We start from the raw sequence: 15,000 nt of genomic DNA on the forward strand, positions 1-15,000 counted from the left end.
TCTTACTCTAAAAAATAAAAATCCTAACTTCTTTTTTCTCAATTGATGACCATGTGTAATCATATTGTGGGGCTGATTTGACTAGTAACCAAGGAGACGCACTTCTACATCAAATCAATCGCAGCGAATTTCAAACAACCGCGAGAATTGTTATGGGAGTGGCCGGCTTCGTCAGCGAAATCAAAATCACCGGAGGGCTGATTTGACTAGTAACCAAGGAGACGCTCAACGAATTTCAAGCAGACCTGGATAAGAAACGCACACCAGGAGACAAACACACTACCACCTGGCCACAACGGCTCCAGTAGTAGTAGTAGTTGTAGTATTAGTATTAGTAGTAATAGTAGTAGTAGTAGTAGTAGTAGTAGTAGTTGTAGTAGTAGTAGTAGTTGTAGTAGTAGTCGTAGTAGTAGTAGTAGTAGTAGTAGTTGTAGTAGTAGTAGTAGTTGTAGTAGTAGTTGTAGTAGTAGTAGTAGTAGTTGTAGTAGTAGTAGTAGTTGTAGTAGTAGTAGTAGTAGTAGTAGTTGTAGTAGTAGTAGTAGTAGTAGTTGTAGTAGTAGTAGTTGTAGTAGTTGTAGTAGTAGTAGTAGTAGTAGTTGTAGTAGTAGTAGTAGTTGTAGTAGTAGTAGTAGTAGTAGTAGTAGTAGTAGTAGTAGTAGTAGTAGTTGTAGTAGTAGTAGTAGTTGTAGTAGTAGTAGTAGTAGTAGTAGTAGTAGTAGTAGTAAGAATCTGAGGGACGTTTGTATGGTCAGGTAGTGAAGTAGGTTACGGAAGCTCCCTAACACCTCTTCCTTAGCGATTTATTTTTCGATATGAATGGTTAATATCCTTTTGCACTATGAGGCGATATTAGAATTCATACATAACACACAGAAGGACAGTAATAATAAGCAAAATAAATCGCTTAGGAAGAGGTGTTAGGGAGCTTACCCAACGAAAATAAACGAAAAAAAAAAGAAAAAAAAAAAGCTTGTTACCTATTTACACTCTTGCTTCCTGATGCGAGAAAATTTTTTACCTATTCTCAAAAAAAAAAATAATAATAATAATAAAAATAAAAAAGGAAAAGAAAATCATATAAGTTTTTTTTTGAGAGATTATAAACAGCAAATTGCGAGGCTGTGGATTTTTTTTTTATTTTTTTTCTTATTTTTCGTACCTCAGTAGTGGAAAACATGGGTTATTATGTGGTGTGTGTGTGTGTGTGTGTGTGTGTGTGTGTGTGTGTGTGTGTGTGTGTGTTAATGTTTTTGCTATTTCTGCTATTACTGTTTATGCTGGTAAATACACACACACACACACACACACACACACAAACACACACACACACACGTAACGAGGAGCGATGAGGTGGCCGCTTTGAATGTAAATTGCTTTTGCCTTCCCCAGCTTGATGGACCCAGGCTAGTCAGGCAGAGATAGGCAGGGAGAGGCAGGGGATAGGCAGGGGAAGGCAGGGAGAGGCAGTGGTTGGTAGAGGGAGGCAGGATAAGGCGGGGGATAGAAAGGGATAGGCAGGGGAAGGCAGGGGGTCAGTAGGGATAGGCAGAAGGCAGGGGGTCAGTAGGGATAGGCAGAAGGCAGGGGGAGGCACAGTGAGGAGGTACTACATGAAAGAGGAGCATGTGTGAGCCAGGGTGAGGCAGGCCGGGTGAGTCAGGTTTGAGTGGACTGTAAGGAAGAGTGAGGCAGGTGTCAATGAATAAAGGGACGTGTGTGAGGATGAGTGGAGTTATGTGAGGCAGGGTAAGGCAGGGGAAGGTGGATAAGGCAGGGTGAGGCAGGGTAAGACAGGGGGGGGGCAGGATAAGGCAGGGGGGTTGTTAGGAAGGTAAGTGAAGTTTGAGGTGTTAGGCAAAGTAGCACAAAAAAAAAAAAAAAAAAAAAAAAAAAGGAGAAAGAAAAACTCAGGAAAAAGAGAGAAAAAAAAATCATACAAACTTAAACCCAAAAAATGATAAAAAAAAAAAGGGGGGGGGAATCGGAGAACAAAACATGAAAAAATCGAAAAAATGAAAAAAATAAAGAAAACGAACCAAAAATAATTGAAAAAAAAAAAAAAAAGGAAATCGGTGACCCAAACATGAAAAAAAAAATCGAGAAAATAAAAAAAAGAAAAAAAAGGAAAACGAACCAAAAAAAAATAACCGAAAAAAAAAACAAAATATGAAAAAACAGAAAATGAAAAAAAAAAAAAAAAGGAAAACGAAGGAGAAAACATACAAAAAAATCTGAAAAAAAAAAGAATGAGAAAAAAAAGTAAAGGCCTAAAAAAAATGAAAAAACAAGGAGGGGGAAATCCGTGAGCATAAAAAAAAAAAAAAAAAAAAAAACGATAACACCTTAAAGAAATCCGGAAAAAAAAATCACACAGGCCTGAGCTAAGTAGAAAAAAAATCGAAAAATAGGGGGGGGGAAATCAAAGAAAAAAAAAATGAAAAAAAAAGGGAAATCAGTGAAAAAAAAAAAAACGAACGAAAAAAACAGAAAAAAACGAAAAAGACACAGGCCTAAACTAAGCCAAAAAATAAGCAAAAAAACAATAAAGGAAATGAGTGAGCAGGGTCATGTCCCACCTGCACTACATCACCGGCAACAATGTGGATGACACGTGAGGAAAAAAAATCCAAAAGAAAAGCTTAAAAAAAAATCTTTAAAAAAAGTAAGTAGCAGGAAAAAGATTAATAAGCAATAATAATGCTAATAATAAAAATAATACTAATAATAATACTGAAGCCTTTGCTTCATTATTATTATTATTATTACTAATTATTATTATTATTATTATTAGTAGTAGTAGTAGTAGTATCATTATTATTATTATTATTATTATTATTAGCTCAGTGGCAGAACTAGACAACACTATTTCTCAACTTTATTTTTTCTGCAACTTATTCAATCCTAAATAACTGAAAAACTGTTGGTTATTAGTTATTAATTATAGAGCCCGATAATGATGCCATATCACACACACACACACACACACACACACACACACACACACACACACACACACACACACACACACACACACACCAATAAAAACAGAGACATCAAGGCACTTAAAGCTAGACAATCCAATTCAAACACAGGCAGACAGACAGACAGAGGGAGACAGACAGACAGACAGGCAGATGGAAAGACAGACAGAAAGACACACCAACTCCACATCAGAACGAGATAGACAGACAGATAGACACTACTTCCACATCAGGGACAGACCGACAGACAGATATACAGGCAGACAGACAACTATGAGTACAGAACCAATATTTGTGGAGAGAGAGAGAGAGAGAGAGAGAGAGAGAGAGTGGTGGAGGTAACATTTAGTTTATCTCGAATAATATAAACATGGAGAGAGAGAGAGAGAGAGAGAGAGAGAGTGGTGGAGGTAACATTTAGTTTATCTCGAATAATATAAACATGGAGAGAGAGAGAGAGAGAGAGAGAGAGAGAGAGAGAGAGAGAGAGAGAGAGAATAATTTAGAGGAAAAGTCAGCGGACTGAAGGAGTTAACACACACACACACACACACACACACACACACACACACACAAACAAACACACACACACACACACACACACACACACACACCAACGCGTCCCTGAACATAAAAAAAAAAAAAAAAAAAAAAAACGAAAACGAAAAAAAAAAAAATCCTTCCACCCACCACCAGCTTTTCCGAAATAACTAAAAAATTAAAAAAAAGAAATCTAATGAGTTCAATTACACTCCTTAAATTATTTTCTCAAGACGGTGGATAATTTCTCAAGACATTAGCATCAGCCTCTTATTAATCTCATTTGTTTTTAATCAGGAGAGGCGAAAGATTAATCACCCGGGGTACGAAAATCATCCTTCACTTTCTATAAATATTTCTTTATTGGGAGGAGGGAGGGAGGGAAGGAAGGGAGGGATGGTGGAAGGAAGGGAAGATTTGGGGGATGCTGTGGAAGGATGGATGGATGAATGGATGGATGGATAGATGGATGAATGGATGGAAAGAAGGAAGGATGAAGAGAAAGAAGGAAGGAAGGAAGGAAGGATAGAAGGAAGCCAGGAAGGAGAGATTTGGAAATGAAACGTGACATGAGTAGATTGGGAAGAAATAGGGATGGCTAAGTAGTGTAGTTGAGGAAGGAAGGAAGGAAGGAAGGAAGGAAGGAAGGAAGAAAGGAAGGAAGGAAGGAAGGAAAGAAAGATGTGGGCGATAATGAGGAAGGATCGAATTAGAAAAGGCAGGGAGGGAGGGATGGGGATGGGTGAGGATTGGGTTTGGGGAGGGAAGGAGAGAGGGAGGGAGGAAGGAGGGATCTGGGCGATACTGTGGAAGGATGGCATCAGGGAGGTGGAGAAGGGAGGGATTGGGGATGGATGGGAGGGAGAAAGGTAAGATTTGGGCGACATTGTGGAACGACAGCATTAGGGAGAAAAGGGATGGATAGGGATGGGTGGGGAGTGAACGGGAGGGAGAGGAAGGGAAGATAAATTTGGGAGGAAGAAGGGAGGGAATGAAAGGTGACATGAGACAATGAAGGAGGAGGAGGAGGGAGAGAGATATAGAAGGAGGAGGAAGAGGAGGAGGAGGAGGAGGAGGAGGAGGAAATATTTAGGAGAAGGAAGAGGAAATAAAACGTGACACTGAAGGCATATGCAATGGGGAAGAAAAAGGAATTAAGATGTTTTGGCAAGAGGAGGGAGGAGAAGATGAAGGATTATGGGGTGGGAAAGAGGGGAAAAAGTGATGATAAAAGGGGAAGAGAAGAGGGGAGATAAAAGTGAACAGGGTGCCTCATGATTATTAAATTTGTGCCTAAAGTTTTTGAATTTGTGTAGCTTTCCTCTACAGCTACAACTACAGCTAACAAACCAAGATAAAAGTAAAGACGGCAGCTAAAGTTTTCCGAATTTGTGCAAAAAGGTTTTCTGACTCCCTATAGCTTTCTTTCACAGCTAAAATCACAGCTAAGGGACCAAGAGTCAATACAGCAGCTTCCGTTTCCTGAATTTGTGTCAAGAGCTCCTGAATTCATGCTTAAAGTGTTCTGAATTTCCGTAGCTTTCCTTGGCAGCTAAAACTACAGCTATGCAACGGTGAGAGAAGTAAACAGTGCCTTAGAAGTCTCCCGAAATCCTTTGCACTTCCCCCGACGGCTGAAACTACAAATCTGCAAGAGCGACAAAGGTAAACACAAGACATAAAGCTTTTTGAATTCGTGCTTAATGTTTCTGAATTTGTATAGCTTTCCTCGACAGCTAAAATTACAGCTACAGACCCGTGACAAAGGTAAACAGCGCCTGAATGTTGTCCCAGTTGCTGTGTTCATCCCCGGACAACTAAAACTACAAATCTGAAAGTACGACAAAAGTAAACACAATACATAAAGCTTTCTGAACTGGTGCTTAAAGTCTCTGAATTTGTGTAGCTTTCCTCGACAGCTAAAACTACAGCTACAGACCCGTGACAAAGGTAAACAGCGCCTTGAAGTTATCCCAGTTTCTGTGTTCTTCCCCGGACACCTAAAACAACAAATCTGCAAGCGCTACAGATGTAAACACAGGATCTCCACAGCGTCTAAAAGTCAGCGCTGATTTATGCACGCCTGACCTTCTGCTCTTTTGTATCAGAACAGTTGTGTGGACGCGGAAGAATTGGCAATGGCCCTCCTGCATGTTTAATTGGGCTAAGTGACTGATGTGCGTGGCTCTTGTGGGGGACAGTGATTTTAAAATGTGTAGAAAAAATCCCGTCGAAAAATTCCCAGGCTTCCACATGCAAAAAATAAATATAAAATACGAGAACATAAATAATGAAAATAAATATATGTCAACAAATTCCCAAGCTTCCATAGGCAAAAAATATATATAAAAATGAAAAATTTATAATGAATGCCAAGAAATTCCCACGTCTCCATATGCAAAAAAATAAAAATAAATACAATAAAATAATAAAAACTATAAATAAGTAACAGCTAAATGTCAAGAATTTCCATGCCTCCACATGCAAAAAATAAAAATAAAATGAGTAGTTAATAAAATAATGCATTTTATTCACGTATGGGGTGGCCACTAACAAATCGCCTCCATGTCGCCCTGTCCCCTGCCATTTCGCTGCCCTCCCCCTATCATACTCCCCCCCCCTTCGTCTCATATCTCTCTACTCCATCCCTCCATCTCACCGTCAGTCTCCCCCTACCTCTCCTCCCCCCCACACCACCTCACTCACATACTCTCTCCTAGTTAGTCTCTCACTCTCCATGTCAACCCCTCTCTCTCATATACCTCTCTACTTCATCCCTCCATCTCATCCTCGGTCTCCCCCTCCCTCACAACTCAAAAAAAAAAAAAAGATACAAGTCCCCCAAATATTTAAATAAAGGCAAACAGACTAATAAAGAAAAAAAAATAAAAATAAAGAGAAAAAAAGAGATAGGAGACAATAAAGCCAATAATATCTCTGGTTAAGGATGCTCCCTAACACCTTTCCCATACCGATTCATTCTTCCATAGGACAGGTTAATATTCCCTTATCTACTATTTATCTATCTACGCTTTACCCTTGTAACTCTCGACTTGGTGCCAGTCACGAAGAAGTGCAATGAAAAAATATGTAGAGCCGTAGCATTATCTTTTTCCGTCACTGAGCTACATGAAATAAGCTGCAAATGGACGAAAATCTGGGCCAAGTTGGAGTGAAAAGAGTATAGTATTGTATTTAAAGCTATATATTAACTGCATGAAAGATGACTGAGTGATGCATCAGTCAGGATAAATCGCAAAGGGGAAAGGTGCTAAGGAGCTTTAGAAACATGAGAAAATAAACACTCACCCTTTCGATGCGTGATGCGTGTGTGGTGGCGATTCGTTGTGGTAGTAGTAGTAGTTGTAGTAGTAGTAGTGGTAGTAGACTTATTACTTGCACTGGTAGATGAGATGGTAGTTTTGGCTGTGGTGGTAATGGTAGTAGTTGTGGTAGCAGTGGCAGTATTTTTGGTAGTCATGGTGGGCGTAGCAGTAGTGGTAGTTGTGGTAGTGGTGGTAGTTTTAACTGGTCATCTTCGTAGCGTGGTCGTGGAGATAGTGATAGTCTGAGTAGTTGTTGGCGAGGTGGATAGTAGTTATAGTACTGACGATGGCATTATGGGAAGAACAGTACAACAATTTATTTTAGTGTCCAATTCGATTTTTTTTCAATGTCCACTAGCCTTTCGATGTCCACTTTTATTAATGTCCACTATTTTTTTCGATGTCCACTATTTTCTTCAATGTCCACTATTTTCTTCAATGTCCACTATTTTTCCAATGTCCACTATTTTTTTTCAATGTCCACTTTTTTTTCAATGTCCACTATTTTTCAATGTCCACTATTTCTTTTGAAGTCCACTATTTTTCCAATGTCCACTATTTTTTTTTCAATGTCCACTATTTCTTTTGATGTCCACTATTTTTCAATGTCCACTATTTTTTTCGATATCCACTATTTTCTTCAATGTCCACTATTTTTTTCGATAGCCACTATTTTCTTCAATGTCCACTATTTTCTTCAATGTCCACTATTTTCTTCAATGTCCACTATTTTTTTCGATATCCACTATTTTCTTCAATGTCCACTAGTTTTTTCGACAGCCACTATTTTCTTCTATGTCCACTATTTTCTTCAATGTCCACTATTTTTTTTCAATGTCCACTATTTTTTTTTCAATGTCCACTATTTTTTTTTTCGATGTTCACTATTTCTTTCGATGTCCACTATTTTCTTCAATGTCCACTATTTTTCGAATGTCCACTATTTTTTCAATATCAACAATTTTTTTTTCAATGTCCACTATTTCTTTTGATGTCCACTTTTTTTCAATGTCCACCTTTTTTTATTGTCCACTATTTTTTTTTCAATGACCACTATTTTTCCAATGTCCACTATTTTTTCAATATCAACAATTTTTTTTTCAATATCCACTATTTTTTTCAATATCCACTATTTTTTTCAATTTCCACTATTTTTTTCAATTTCCACTATTTTTTCCAATTTCCACTATTTTTTTCAATATCCACTATTTTTTTTCAATTTCCACTATTTTTTTCAATTTCCACTATTTTTTTTCAATGTCCATTTTATTACAATGTCCACTTTTTTCAATGTCCACTTTTTTCAATGTCCACTATTTTTTCAATATCAACATTTTTTTTTCAATGTCCACTATTTTTTTAATGTCCACTTTTTTTTCTGTCCACTTCAATTAATTTAAACTTAATTTTCTCTCAATGTCCACCTGTCTCTCTCAATATCCACCTCAGTCTCTCTCAATGTCCACTTGTCTCTCTCAATATCCACCAATTACGATAAATAAATCCAATTTTCTTTTTACTCATGGACTTAGAGAGAGAGAAACACACACACAGGCATCAGGGAGGCGTTAGTATCCGTAAGTAGCTTGGCTGGTAAGTAGGACGTAAGTAGGTAGCTGAGGGAGGCGTAAGGCAGAAATGATAATGTGACTTGCCCCAGTGTTAGTCAAATGGGACTGGGTACGAGTGAGGTGTACAGTAAGTAGAACCTAGTAAGTAGGCATGGTAAGTAGGACGTGGTAAGTAGGTTGGGAGGAGAGCAATGGTATGGACTCTGAATGTTACTAAGGTGCTAGTGGGTACAAGTGAGGTGTAAGTAGAACCTGGTCAGTAGGCATGGTAAGTAGAACTGGAAGAGGACAAAATGGAGTTGACTTTTCTGTGTCCAATAAAGATCTAACATATTGTTTTTTCATTATAAGTTTGAAATAGGTAGGTAGAGGGGGTGTAAGTATGCGGTAGGTAGGTAAATATGCTGTAAGTAGGCCTGGAGACGAGAACATCATGATTAGGAAAGACACCAACGGCGAGAAACTGGTAGGTATGTAGGTAGGAACGTGTGTAAGTAGGCCGTAAGTAGGCAAATGTGCGGTAAGTAGGCCTGGAGAGGAGAAATATTACGACTGAGAGAAAACAGACGAATGATAACTTTTTCCTCACTTCCAAATGTCAGAAGTGGGTAGGTATGTAGGTAGGAACGTGTGTAAGTAGGCAAATGTGCGGTAAGTAGGCCTGGAGAGAGACAAGAACAATAATATGACTTGTCTGGAGGGGGAGGCGCATCCGTCTTGCCTCTCTGACTCTGATGTAATTGCTTCATAAATCTACATCTTGCTTGGACTCTCTCTCTCTCTCTCTCCTTCTTCTTCCTCCTCCTCTTCTTCTTCTTCCTCCTCCTCCTCCTCTTCTTCTTCCTCCTCCTCCTCTTCTCCTTCTTATTCTTCGTGTTCGTCTTTGTATTCTTCTTCTTTCACTTCCTCTTCTTACTCGTCGTCTTCGTCTTCTTCTCCTCCTCCTCCTCCTTCTTCTTCCACTTCCTCTTCTTCATTTTCTTATTCCTCTTCTTCATTTTTCACCTCTAACTCTTCTCTCTTGGTTACCTCCACTTTATTCTTCTCACCTTCATTTTTCATCTAATTCCTCTTCATTGTCATTTCCAACTCCTCTTTTCCTTAGTCAATTTCCTCTTCATCTTTGTCTTCCTCGTCTTCACTTTCCTCATGTCTGTTTCACGTTCTGTCTCACGATTCTTCTCAACCTTCTCTCTTTTCTTCTTCTTCGTCTTCATCATTTTTCTTCTGTCCTATTTCTTTCTCCATTTTTCTCATTTCTGTATCGCTATCTATCGCATCTTTTTAACCTTCATCTTCTTCATTATCATCACTCCTCTTTACAACGCCTCTCGATCATCTTAGGCTGCTTCCCCTTCGTCTTCTTCCTCAACATTCACCTCACAGTACTTCTCAGTCTTCTTCTGCTTCTTCGTCTCCAACATCATCATCATCCTTCTCTTTCCCTTCGTCTTCTTCCTCATCATTCACCTCACAGTACTTCTCAGTCTTCTTCTGCTTCTTCATCTCCAAGATCATCATCATCATCCTTCTTCCATTCCATCTTCCTCCTCCTCCTCTCTCTCTCTCCACCCTGAAAAGAAACGATCAAGAAACCTCAGTATACCTGTAAATGATTCACTAATTGAAATGTGATAAGGCATTCCATTAGCTAAGATAATTGGTTTTGATTTTAATAAGGTTCTTGATAATCTTACCTTTTCCGCTACGTTTCTTCATCATCATCATCATCATCATCGCTACGAGTATTATCATCATCATCACTACCATTAATCAGCATCATTATCATCAACATTATCACCACCACCATCATCATCATCACCACCACCATCATCATTATTACCACCAACATCATCATCATCATCATTATTACCACCACCACCATCATCATCATCACCACCACCACCATCATCATCATTACCACCATCATCATCATCACCACCACCACCATTATTAGGCTATTATCATCATCATCATCATCACCACCACCACCACAACCATTAGTAGTAGTAGTAGTAGTAGTAGCAGTAGTAGTAGTATCATAATCATCATTATCATTATCATCATCACCGCCACCACCACCACCATCATCACCATTATCATCTATCATTTTTAGCAGCATGTCACTCCTAGTCCACACTCAGTACCATCCTACATGAACTGTGTAGGATAAAACACACACACACACACACACACACACACACACACACACACACACACACACACACACACACACTCTTAAACTCGTGTAATGTCTCTTGTCAACTGCTCAGTACAAACATTCTCTCTTTCTCAACTCCAATTAAATCTTTATCCTCTCTCTCTCTCTCTCTCATTTAATCCCCCTCCTATACTGTTTACATTTTCCATACGTTTCCTCTACTATCGCCTCTCTCTCTGTCTCTGTCTGTCTGTCAGTCTATCTCACTCTCTGTCTGTCTGTCTGTCTCTCTCTCATTCCTAACATAGCCCTCGCTCTCTTTAATCTCGTAATGTCCCTTTGTCACAGCCCAAAACAAACATTACAGCCTCTCTCGGCGCGAATTAGATCTCAACATTGCGTTAGAGAGAGAGAGAGAGAGAGAGGTGAGAAGAGAGGGAGAAGATGGGAGAAAAGAAAAAAGAGGAGAGAAGAGATGGAGAGAGCAAAAGAGAAGGAGAGAAGAGAGGGAAGGAGAGAAGAAAGGGGAGACAGAGCAGAAGAGAGAAGACAGGGAGGAGATGAATGAAGAGAAGAGAGGAGATGAGAGAAGAGAGGGGAGAGAGAGAAAAATCCCCCCCCCAAACACCTGCCATTTAACACCTGGATTGGTGGCCATACGGATTAACCCGCTCCGAAATGTGTCCCCTGTGCAAATGGACGCGGGTTCGATCCAGGAGATAATCCGAAATACTGAGATGTGGTATATATGGCTGATTTTTTCTTTTTTCTTTGTTGTTTTTGTTATTTGGAGAATGGTGTGTGGTTGAGAGAGAGAGAGAGAGAGAGAGAGAGAGAGAGAGAGGAAATTATTTCAACTGAGGGGGAGTGGAGTAAGGCAGCATGAGGGGAGGGGAGAGGAGGGGAGGAGGAGGGGAGAGGAGGGGAGGAGGAGGGGAGAGGAGGGGAGGAGGAGGGGAGAAGGAATGTGTTTCTGGGTAAGAAGATTAAGTTCCCTCTCTCTCTCTCTCTCTCCCCTCGTCTCCCCTCTCACCTGTACGGGATTAGACTCCCTTTTATCATCAGTGGCCTTCCTCTCCCCTCACTTCCCCTCCCTCATTCTCACTCTTCATCTCTCTTTCTCTCTCCTCCTCTTCCATTACCTTTAGTTTCATTCCCTTTCCTCTCCTCTTCATTTCTCTTCCTTTCCCCTCTCCTCCCTCAGCTTTTTTCCCTCCCTCTTCCACCCTTTCCCTTCAATTCCCCTCTTCTCTTTTCTTTCTTCCCCTGCTCTTCCCTCGTTCCTCCCCTCTCCTCCTCTCCCCTCTCCTTTCCTTCCTCGCTTCTTTCTTCTCTCGTCCTCTCCCGTCTCCTCTTCTCCCTCCCCTCTCTTCTCTCCCCTCCCCTCTCCTTCCTCTCTCTCCTCTCCCACCCCCTTCTCTCTTCACCTCCTCTCCTCTTCTCCCCTTCCTCTCTTCTCTCCCCTCCCCTCCTCTCCCTCTCTTCTCCTCTTCTTTCCTCCCTCTCTCGTCCTCTTCTCCCCTCCCTCTCTTCTCCCCCCTCCCCTCTCCTTCCTCTCTTCTCTTCTCTCTTCTCCTCCCTCTCTCCTCTTCTTTCCTCCTCCTCTCCCCTCCCCTCTTACCTACAAGAAATTAGATGTCGTTTATCTTCAGCTTTATTCTCTCTCTCTCTCTCTCTCTCTCTTTCTCTCTCTCCACCTTTTCCCTCCCCTCTCCTCTTTCCAATTTTCCCTCCCTCTCATTCAAAATAATCTCCTCTCTCTCTCTCTCTCGCCATTTTTATCAATTACCCCATTTCTATCTATTACTTCCCCTTCCCCTCTACTTTTCCTCTCTCTCTCTCTCTCTCTCATTATCCTAACTCCCTTTTTTTTTTTTTCCACCATTTTCTCTCCCTCCCTCCCTCCCCCTCTTTCTCTAATCCTATGCCCCTAACAATCTCCCCCTCCCCTCCCCTCCCCTCCCCCCTCCCTCCCCTCACGTTACCTCCATTTTAAAATACCTGATCTTTCCCTCCCTCCCTCTTCCTTCAATTTCCTCCCCTTCCCATTTCTTCTTCCTCCTCCTCTCCTTCCTCTTTCCTCCTCCACTTTATCTCCCCTCCAGAATAGAGGAGGGAAAGGAGAGAAGAGAGAGAAGGTACAGAAAAGAAGGGGAGATAAGAAGCAGAGGGGAGAGGGAGGGAAGAGGGGAGGGGGAGGGGAGGAAGGAAAAGGACGAGAAGGGAAGAAAAGAGGGGAAGGAGGGGGAAGTAAGAGAGGGGAAGGAGGGAGAGGAAGAAGTGAGGGGAAGATGGGGAGAGAGAGGCGGGAAAGAGGGAGAGGAGGGAAGAAAAGGGAGAAGGAGGGAAGGAAAGAGGGAAAGAAGAGAGAGGAGAGAGGGGGGAAGGAGGGAAGAAAAGGGAGGAAGGAGGGAAGGAAATGGAGGAAGGAAGGAAGTAAATATGGGGAGGAAGGAAGGAAGTAAATATGGGAAGGAAGGGAAGGAAGGAGGGAAGGAAATGGAGGAAGGAAGGAAGTAAATATGGGAAGGAAGGGAAGGAAGGAGGGGAAGGCGGGAAGAAAAGGGAGGAAACAGGGGAAGCAAAGAGGGGAAGAAGGGAGGGGAGAGAGGGGGAGAAGAGGGGAATAAGAGGGGAGAAGAAATGTGAAGATCAGGTAATTTTCCCCTCGGCTGCAATTGACAAACTTCCAGGGATTAAGAAATGAGAGGGGAGAGGGGAGAGGGATGGAGAGAAAAGAGGAGGAGGAGGATGGAGGGGAAAAAAGGGGGGGATGAGGGAAGGAAGGAGGGAGGAAAGGAGAAGTATGAGAGGCTGGGGAAGAAGGATGAAATGAGAGAGAGAGAGAGAGAGAGAGAGAGAGAGAGAGAGAGAGAGTTATAAGGTTCTTTCAACAACTAGAGATGGGAATTTCAAGAGGGTGATGATATTATGGGGGGGAGGAGGAGGAGGAGGAGGAGGAGGAGGAGGAGGAGGAGGAGGGGAGGAGGAGGAGGAGGAGGAGGACGAGGAGGAGGAGGAGGAGGACGAGGAAGAGGAGGAGGACGAGGAAAAAAAGAGGAAGAGGAGGAGGACGAGGAAAAAAAGAAGAAGAAGAAGAAGAGGAGGAGGAGGAGGAAGAGGAGGAGGAGGAGGAGGAGGAGACAATTCTTCGTCTCCTCCTCCCCTTTCTCTTCTACACTTTCCAATTTCTCTTTCTCTCCCATTTTCCTTCCTTCTCCCCTCCCCATTCTTTCTCCCTTTCCCCCTCACACTATTCATTTTCCCCCCTCTCTCTCCCTCCACCCTCCCCCATCCCTCTTCCCCCTCCCCCTCCCCTACTACCCCCTTCCTCATCCCTTTCCCCTCCCTCTTCCTCATTCCCAACCTTCTCCACCCTCTCCCCTTTCCCTCCCCATCCCTATCTCCCCTCTCCCTCCCCTACTCCCCCTCCCCTTCACTCCTTCCCTTTCCCCTCTCTTCCTCATTCCCAACCATCTCCACCCTCTCCCCTTTCCCTCCCCATCCCTATCTCCCCTCTCCCTCCCCTACTCCCCCTCCCCTCAGCTCAAATTATCGGAAATTTGCCACAGAAATTGAGCCACCCTGCACTTCTTCGTGACTATCGATTATGGACGTGTGACCTTACCTTCATCATTAATTTACCTTCCTTGTGACTTGGCCTCTGCATCTATCGACTGGTTATCTATCTATCTATCTACCTATCTATCTATCTATTTGTCTGCGAGGGTCTGGGTATGTATCTATTGGCTATCTATCACTTTATCTTGGTGTGTGTGTGTGTGTGTGTGTGTGTGAGAGAGAGAGAGAGAGAGAGAGAGAGAGAGAGAGAGAGAGAGAGAGAGAGAGAGAGATTTTCAAAGAATCTTGAATTTGGCTGTTATCTTTTTTTTTTTTCTTGAAGGGAATAATTTTGCGGAATCCTGGCCTTGGGTTCCTTCTTCCTTGCATAAAAAAAATGTATAACTACCACCCGTATAAACAACCACAACCATCATCACAACCACCACATTACCACAACTACCACCACCACACCTACCATAACTACCACAACTAACATTACGACCACATTACCACCACCACAGTAACCACAACTACCAACACTACCATCATCACTACCACCACACCTACCACAACTACAACCATCGCTACTACAACTACAACCATAGCTACTACAACTACCACAAGAACAATCATCACACCACAACAACCATCACTACCACAACAACCATCACTACCACAACTACCACAACAACCACAGTCACTGCAGACATCACCCTCCACCATAAGCTAGCCAAATGGGAAGGGAGGGAGGTAAATGGGAGAAAGGAGAGAGAGAGAGAGAGAGAGAGAGAGAGAATGAAAGGGGGAGCATAAAATGAAGTGAGGGAAGGGAGAAAGAAAAAAAGGAGAGGAGAGGA

This window comes from Coenobita brevimanus, chromosome 34 (assembly GCF_032717465.1).
Source record: "Coenobita brevimanus isolate Jiangsu-jjx chromosome 34, ASM3271746v2, whole genome shotgun sequence".
Taxonomy (NCBI): Eukaryota; Metazoa; Arthropoda; class Malacostraca; order Decapoda; family Coenobitidae; genus Coenobita; species Coenobita brevimanus.